General features: G+C 47.5%; 1 long non-coding RNA gene across 1 annotated transcript; it reads left to right on the top strand.

Moving 5' to 3' along the window:
• The first annotated feature begins 1,729 nt into the window (after nt 1–1,729).
• Nucleotides 1,730–5,610, top strand: LOC134935520 (uncharacterized). Its single transcript, XR_010180214.1, has 3 exons — nt 1,730–1,973; nt 2,176–2,261; nt 4,988–5,610. It is a non-coding gene; the product is annotated as an uncharacterized LOC134935520 (long non-coding RNA).
• Nucleotides 5,611–9,122: the final 3,512 nt, after the last annotated feature.

The following is a 9,122-nucleotide window of genomic DNA, read 5'->3' as shown; positions in this document are numbered from 1 at the left end:
CTGACCTAGGGGGCAAACCTGGAACCCCCAACAGATCACCTGCAGGCGCCTTACTTGGTGCAATTACTGAACCTGAGGAATCTATCTCAGTCTCTTCCTGCTCCTCTACCTGTGGTGTTTCCTCTATTACCATCTCCTGAGCAGGGTAGTCCTTAGAATCTCCAGCCACCTCTTCATCCCCTAAATCTGTGCCTACTGGATCCCACTCTAATCCTTCTCCACTACTCTCCCCACTCCCCACTTGTTTCCTTCTTTTTTCACCTACTGAAGCTTTCTCACCCTGCTTTGCCTTCCTCTTACTAACCTTGGAGACAAAAACTAAATCTTTACCATTTGTTACTACCTCCCCCTCCTGTTCTTCATCAGTGGAAAAGGCATCAAATCTATTTGAGAGGACTAATTCATCACTGTCAACCTTCTTTTTCCTCTTCCCTCTATTTTCCTTCTGAAATTTATCTGCCTTTTCCACTTTTTAAGAAGCCCTGGTTTGTATAGCTACAAAGATAATTTCCTTTACTGGACCCTCTTTCTCTTTCCTGGCTGCTTCCTCCCTCTGTTCTCGTTCATTTTCCATATTATGGCTTGCCCATGGGCATCAACTGTAAGGGGCTGTCCTTCCCACATAAGTTGCATTTAACATCATTACAGTCTCTTGACACATGTTCAACTTTTCCACAGAGCGTGCACTTGGTGACATTACATTCGCTACTCAGGTGATGAAAATCTCCACATCTGAAGTAGGTGCGTGGCTGCCCAGGGTAGAAGCACTGTACTCAGTCTCGACCAATATAGGCCGCAGAAGGAATGTGCAAGAAACCTGTATTTGTACTTTTTAACTGAACCATAGCAGACCACGCACCTCCCCGGACTCCCATTGTGAAACCAACCTTTATCAAATTAGATTGTACCGTGCAGAATCTGGAGAGCCAGAACAAAATTCCTGGGCAGGAATGGACTAATTTCTAACTAATATTGTTATTTTATCCTGCTTGGTCTCCAAATTCGTTCTATAGTTGTTAGATGGTGCTTGGGATCTGCATACCTGCCATTTCATCCAAAAGGTCTGTAAGCCCTCATAGCATAGGAAGCTCACATCCAAGTCAGGTGTTTTGACTGGATGGATACAGGCATACAGATCCGAAGCATGGAAGCCCAGGCTGAAAATCATCTCTAGAAAGATCTTGTTTGTTGGGACTTCACCTGTCCCTGCCCATTTAAATTGCAATAGATTTCTACTCTTAGTAATTTGACCAGAAGTAACTGCTGTTGGGGGTAGATTTGCATTCACCATGCTAGCATAGGACCTTGTGCCTGGAACAGTTTGCTTATTTGCATCATCGTTATTCCTTACAGCATTAGACATATTATCTACATTTGTAACTTCACGTCTCCCTTTTTCACTACTGATTAATTCAGCTGCAGCTTTTAACCTGGCTGGAGCATCCAACTGGCCATACACAGCCTGAATCACTTCTTTACCCCCCTCAGACAAAGTGTTTCTGTCTAATACCGGCATCCCTTGCACAGTGTTACAAGGTTGCACTAAGTTACTGTCAGTGTGAGAAGTAATATTCTGTACAATGTTAGAAACAGTCTCCTCAGTTTTGTCTGTTAACCCATCCCAGACAGACAATGTGCAAGAGTCACTGCCTGCTGAGCTGCTGCTGGGGAAATCTGCATACACTCAGGCACTGCCTCTGGGAGAGCAGGCCCCACATTAACAGATGCTGTATGGAAATCATCAGGAGCAGAGACACCATGAGCTGGACAAGACAGTGTTACCTTACTGGTGACCTCTGCATTCTCTGCTGCTGCCAAGACTGACACTCTTTCAGTTGCTGCTTCTCCCTGCAGCTCAGCAGACATCTGCACATGGGATGATGAGCAGGAATCACTCTCAGGTGCACAGACAGCCTCTGTACACTTGCTGAAAACGCTGGCCACAGGTATCAGCTGACCTCCATCACAATCAGGTAACCCCTTCACTGCTGCCTGCATCTGCTTATCCTTTATCTCCTGCCGCTTCTCCTTTAATTTGGTTTTAACCCTTTCCAGGGTGATAGAGAGAGCTTCAATCACACCCTTTAACACCGCTTTTTCCCATATGTAACAGTTATTTCTTTTTTTCTTTTTATCAGCAATTATAGACTGTATATGCCTGGCTTCTTTCTGCAGGTCATCTATAGAGAAACTGTCAAAGGACTCTTCCTCCTCCTCCTCCTCACACTCTTCTTCATCCCTGGTATCATCTGGGGACCCAGGTACATTCTCCAATGCATCTAAAGGTTTCAACCCACCACACTCTTCACTCCACCCTGGGCAGACAGCAGCCACTGCCACTCCACCCTGCATTATTTCATGCAGGGGAGTACTCGAGGAGAGTTTGGGGTATCCAACTGTGGCTCCAGCTGCCCTGCTGTAGCCATGCCAGCGGGGCAGGTAGCTTTCACTACCGCTCCATCCTGTGTTGCGTCACACAGGAGAGCATCCTGCGGCATAGGGAGGGCTAGCTGTGACTCTTTCTGTACTGAAGCCATGCTGGGGATGCTGCTGACATTGTCTCTTAAGCTGCTCATGCTGCTTCCTGATGCACCAGACTGGCCAGCCGCACAAGTTGTCTGGGCACCAGGATTTTGGTTTTGGGTACTTTAGAACCAGTACCATAGGGCAACCGCCTGGAGCCCTGTCCCCCAGGAGGATCCATCCCCCTGGGGGAAACCTGCAGGGAATATCCCTGCAAGCACTGGATGTAACTGCAGTTTCTGGAGCTCACCAAACAAACTCCTTACTTTCAACATCACAGACTGCAGAGTCTCCGCCCACACACCTGTCTGTGCTACAGGTGCCCAAAGCAGAGAGGGGCCACCTTCCTTGTCAAAGTTACATGTGTTATATACATTGGGCGGTACCTACGTAGGGGTCCTTATCTAGGTATGCCCCTGGCTTGCATATTGTAATGTGGTATAAAATGAACTGGAGGGCATTTTAATGTTATATAATATGAACCAGGACACTGTAATGAGGCACAATATGAATGAGGAGCACTATATATCATAATGTGACTTGGGGCGGGTACTGTGAGGCATAATGTGTACTGGCAGCTCTAAAATGTGACATAGGGTAAACTTAAGCACTACTGCAATTCATTAAAAAAACTAGGGCACTACTATGGGGCATAACATTAAATAAGGCTCTACTATGGTTCAGAAAATGAACTAGGGCACTACTATAGGGCATCAAATTAACAACTGCTGCTGAGAGGTGTCTCTTTGGAAGCATTGGGATGGGGGACCCTTTAAAATGTTGCTATGGGGCCCACAAATTTCTGGCTACACCCCTGACTAGGGCTCTATTTAATAATGCGTGATATACTTGTTATCATTTGTTACTAATCTTAAATGGTGCTCCAACCAATCAGCTCCTGTCATGTTACAGGCTGTGTTTGAAAAATAACTGATAGGAGCTGCAGTGGTGTAAGCTCATCCCAGTCACCCAAAGAAAAGTTGGAGTTTGGTGTCCCCGCTGTCCCTTAAAATAAAAAGGAAAACAAATATAGGGGGATATTCAATTGTTTGACAAGTCAGTTGGGTGTCTGTTATCTCCTATCTAATAGACAGGAAAAAACAGGCACCCAAGTGACTCTTCAAACAATTGAATATCCCCTATAGTGTGCGTTAGTGTATGTGTGTGTGTGTGTATAAACACACACACAACTTGCATAATTATATTGATAGCACTCTCAGCCAGTCTACAGGGTCCTGAGCCCGCAATGAATTGGCATGGCTCCAGCTATTCTGTGATTCAGTCATCTGCAACATGCAGAATCAGCATTTATAGTTGGGTCCCATCTCACAGTCCAGCAGCGGCGGGTGCACCATCACTTGTTGCAGCACAGGCTGAGCAATACCGGGAAGGGGACATCCTGCCCCCTATTTCAGGTGTTAGCATGCCACCTGGGATAGAGCCGATTAAATCTGCAGCATCAGGGTGTGTGTCGCAGAGCTCTGTTGGAAGAGCACACTTGGATCCCGCTGTGAACCACACAGGTGCTGTTGTATAGGCAGGTTCCCCTTCAGGGCTTGGAGCCCGGAGGCAGGCATCTCCATTGCATCTGGAAGTTATGCCCCTGAGGAGCTGATTGGTTGGAGCACCATTTAAGATTAGTAATGAGTGGTAACAAGTATATCATTCATTATTAAATGGACCCTAATAATGGGCACCAGTAGCGGACCTTGCCACGGGCAAGCAGGACTTTTACCCGGGGCGCCGCCTTCCGGAGGGCGCTGGCGCCGTCCGGAGGGCACCGCACCATGGCAAAATCCGCCACTGCTGTGCCCTCCGCTGCCCGCTGTGTCCCCCGTCTGTGCCTCCTGTGAAGGGAACTAGATGCATAGCGTCTAGTTTTCCTTCGTGGAGAGTACCTTTGCTGAACGGTGCGCGATGACGTCATCGCGCACCGCTCAGCATTCAAGCGGCGCTACTAATGTACAGGGGGCTAACTGACCACGCCCCCTGTATTAAGCCACGCCCCATTTCCTGCTTGGGGCGCAGAGCGGGCTTGAACCGGCCCTGATGGGTACACACTGCTCGGTATATTTGCAGATCAATTGATCTGCAGATGTATCTTAAGCCGGATCGGGTAGTGTGTTGTGCTTACACACTGACCAATCCACCGTGACTGACATCACGAACTGGGCGGGCATTTAAATGTACCCAGCCAGTTCAGCAGTCAATTACCGCTGGCTGCTGCAGCATGTGAAAAAGTCCAGAGCTTTGCAACGTAGCAGTATTTTTGAGGAAATCATGAGAAATACTGGGCTTTCATCAAAGTTGTTCTACTTTGTGGGAGAGTTTTTGAAGACTGTAAATTTCATTAGTGTTCCTGTACTGAGATTGTGGTGAACAATAAGCCTAAAGATCAAGAATCAATGTCCGTTGGTTCCTGCAGATGTGTTCTTACCTTTTTTTCCCCTTTTTCTTCTTATAGTGTACTTCCACACCACTGTGCTGTAATGTGTACCTCCACTGATTGCACAATCTGCCAGCAGCAACCTGTGTAGTACACCCCAGATGGTTGCCCTGGATGGCTCCTCCACGGGCAGGCTGTATTTCATATGGATCTTTTCATGTGGGGTATAGCATACTACTACACAAGTGTCAGTTTCCCCATATATGCATTCGGACCTTGTATGGCTCACCTCCCACAGTGTTACTTTCGTAGTGTGCCCAACATGGCTGCCTCATCTGCTACACTTGTGGATGGGATGAAAAATACATGGACCTGACGTTTTTATTGGGACCCTACTCTGAGAGTTAGGACGCTGCAATCACCCCATTTGTGTCATATTTTCTAGGTTTAGACTATCCCACCCAGGGTAATCCTACGCAGTGCGCCCAAGAGGACTGCCTCGCCTGGTACCAAGTGAGGGCGGAATACACAACCCATGGAAGTTATTACTCAAAATGCCTACACCAATCCTGCATTATGCTTACAGTGTGCTCTAGATTATTATTTTTTTAATGTCTGTGTGGATTGTTTATTGCTGTATTACCTAAATATTCTGTGTTATGTGCATTGTTTTTGATGTCTGTAAAGCACCTTGAGTTTTGTTGGAGAAAAAGTTCTATATAAATAAAATTATTATTATGATGATGATGATGATGAATATTATTATTACTTGTTGGTTGTATGTAAAGTTAAAATACACACATCTTTTTAGTTCACTTTTTTGCAATTTCAATTACAAATCACTTTTTTCCCATGTTTAAATGTGACCAACCAGGGAAGGGACAAAATACAGAAGATAGAAAGTTGTAACAGCAAAGGGGTTAATAGAGTTAATACAGTTATTGTCATTAAAACTGTCAGAAATGTTTAGTATTTAATATTACTTCCTCTTTAAAATAAGCAGGCAAAACTGCCAAAGATGCAGTGGCATTAAAAATCGCAGGTTAATAAATCTATTCCTATTTCTTTGTGAGTTGTGTGAGTATAATTAATGTTGCCTTTCTTTTCAATGCTGCCATGGCATTGCTTTGTAAATGATTGGCACTTTAAAAATACAGGCATACTCACTGGAATTCCCACACAGCCTGCATCTCGCAGGTTATTACATAAGCCCCGTAGTGTTCTTCTTTTTTGGGGGTGGCACTGATTTGTCTGTTTTAAATGTGACACATATAGATGTTGAATGCGAGGTTACAGGAGATGCCTGACTGGGGGCCTTATTCAGTAAGGATTGCTAAATTGCAAAAACGCAAATTGGACGATTATCCTAAGACTGTGTATGTGCAGCGAACAAGTTGCGCGTGTGCATACCTCCCAACTGTTCCGATTTTCGCGGGACAGTCCTGTTTTTTTGGGACTGTCCCACCCACAAGTAGCTGTGTCCCATGGTGGGGGGAGGGCAGTTGGGAGTAGAGCCAGATTAAGAGGGGGCCCCCGGGGGTAAGTACCCCGGGCCCTCTTTTTCAAATGGGCTCCCCGCCGCTGCCGCAGATCGGATCTCTAGTCCGATCTACAATGCTGCGCTCCAGATGCAGCCGCTCCACATGCAGGGCAGCAGCTGAGCTATGTCCCCAGGTTGCTCGCGGCTCACCAATGCATTAAAATGTGAAAAATGTGAAATAGAAGGACAGCTGAGCGACGGCTCAGCTGTCCAGTAATCTGTGGAGCAGCAGCCTATGGCTCAGTCATTGGCTGGATGCGCAGGTTGCCGGGATCAAGGAGGACGGTGTGTGGAGCCAGCCCATGCCCAGCCAGCATTTCTATTATGTAGTAGAGCCTACCAGCAGCAGAGGGGGAAAAACAGTAAGGCTAACCGTATTAGGTTCTTAGTTATAATAAATAAATAAATAAATAAATAAATATATATATATATATATATATACACTGCTCAAAAAAATAAAGGGAACACTAAAATAACACATCCTAGATCTGAATGAATGAAATATTCTTATTAAATACTTTGTTCTTTACATAGTTGAATGTGCTGACAACAAAATCACACAAAAATGATCAATGGAAATCAAATTTATTAACCCATGGAGGTCTGGATTTGGAGTCACACTCAAAATTAAAGTGGAAAAACACACTACAGGCTGATTCAACTTTGATATAATGTCCTTAAAACAAGTAAAAATGAGGCTCAGTAGTGTGTGTGGCCTCCACGTGCCTGTATGACCTCCCTACAACGCCTGGGCATGCTCCTGATGAGGTGGCGGATGGTCTCCTGAGGGATCTCCTCCCAGACCTGGACTAAAGCATCCGCCAACTCCTGGACAGTCTGTGGTGCAATGTGGCGTTGGTGGATGGAGCGAGACATGATGTCCCAGATGTGCTCAATTGGATTCAGGTCTGGGGAACGGGTGGGCCAGTCCATAGCATCAATGCCTTCGTCTTGCAGGAACTGCTGACACACTCCAGCCACATGAGGTCTAGCATTGTCTTGCATTAGGAGGAACCCAGGGCCAACCGCACCAGCATATGGTCTCACAAGGGGTCTGAGGATCTCATCTCGGTACCTAATGGCAGTCAGGCTACCTCTGGCGAGCACATGGAGGGCTGTGCGGTCCCCCAAAGAAATGCCACCCCACACCATTACTGACCCACATGCTGGAGGATGTTGCAGGCAGCAGAACATTCTACTTGGCGTCTCCAGACTCTGTCACATCTGTCACATGTGCTCAGAGAGAACCTGCTTTCATCTGTGAAGAGCACAGGGCACCAGTGGCGAATTTGCCAGTCTTGGTGTTCTCTGGCAAATGCCAAACGTCCTGCACGGTGTTGGGTTGTAAGCACAACCCCCACCTGTCGATGTCGGGCCCTCATACCTCCCTCATGGAGTCTGTTTCTGATCGCTTGAGTAGACACATGCACATTTGTGGCTTGCTGGAGGTCATTTTGCAGGGCTCTGGTAGTGCTCCTCCCAGGGGCGGAACTCTCGGAGGCAGCGGAGTCCGTTGCCGCCGGGCTCCTGGCCATGAAGGGGGCACGGCACCTACAGCAACAGCTGCTCCGTTGTCCCCCAACCCCCGCTCCGTTCCCACAGGACATTTCCGTAGTGCAGCAGGAGCTGCTAGAGGAGCAGCCGACGGACGAACGAGCGCAGCGCCTATTAGCATCAGCGGCGCTCGCTACTCCTCCTGTCTGTGCTCTCTGCTGCTGTGTGGTCTGGCCTGGGTCGCAGATATCACGTGACCCAGAGCCGCCGCACGCCGCCCAGGACACCTAAGAGCCGCTAAGCCGCCAGGAGAGAGTGCAGGATAGCGGCGCTGACAGACTCCTGAAAGTAAAGTACCAGTATGTACTGTACATCTGCAAGCACTTTTGGGGGGGAGAGAGAGGGGGGAAGGAGACATAGTGCTACCACATGATTTTATAAAAGCTGTATAATATTATTTTTATATATAATATATGCAATCATCTAAAAATGCAGAACACCAAATAAGACACAGTCACAGTGGCATAACTAGCATCACTGTCACAATGTCTTATTTGGGGTGCCGTATTCTTAGATGATTGCTAGTATTTTGTTATAAGCAGATGCCCAACTACTTTATCCCACTATTCACTTGCTGTTGGATTAGGGTGGTCTTCTGGTTGTCGGCGACCAGCATACCGGCGCCGGAATCCCGACCGCCGACAAACAGACATCTTTTCTCCCTCTTTGGGGTCCACGACCCCCCTGGAGGGAGACGCGCGCCACCGTGCCCGCAAGGGGCTCATGTACGCTCGCCCAGCTGTCGGTATGCCGGCGGTCGGGACCCTGTCGCCGGTATGCTGGTCGCCGGGACTCCGACCGCCGGCAAACCATATTACACCCGTTGGATCCTTCATTGGAGTGCCACACCTCTATCCACCTATCCATTTCTTCATTTTGAAGGCTGTAAGTTTAAGTGGCAGTGCTAGACCCACCTTTTGTCTATGGGGTCAATTCTATTCAGCGACAGTTGAATAGCGCCGGGAGTTAGCTCCCGTCACTATTCAATTCAGCTCAAGTTAAGTCGGCGAAGGCCTGTTCTCGCCGACTTAACAGGTTGAATTGTTGGGAGAACGGGCATTCTCCGACTTAACTCCCCGATGCGATGCTGATTCCCAACAGAATCAGCCTCGCGCGGCA

Source organism: Pseudophryne corroboree, chromosome 6 (genome assembly GCF_028390025.1).
Source record: "Pseudophryne corroboree isolate aPseCor3 chromosome 6, aPseCor3.hap2, whole genome shotgun sequence".
NCBI lineage: Eukaryota > Metazoa > Chordata > Amphibia > Anura > Myobatrachidae > Pseudophryne > Pseudophryne corroboree.
The sequence above is the reverse complement of the archived record's forward strand: the minus strand, read 5'-3'. Positions and strand labels throughout refer to the sequence as shown.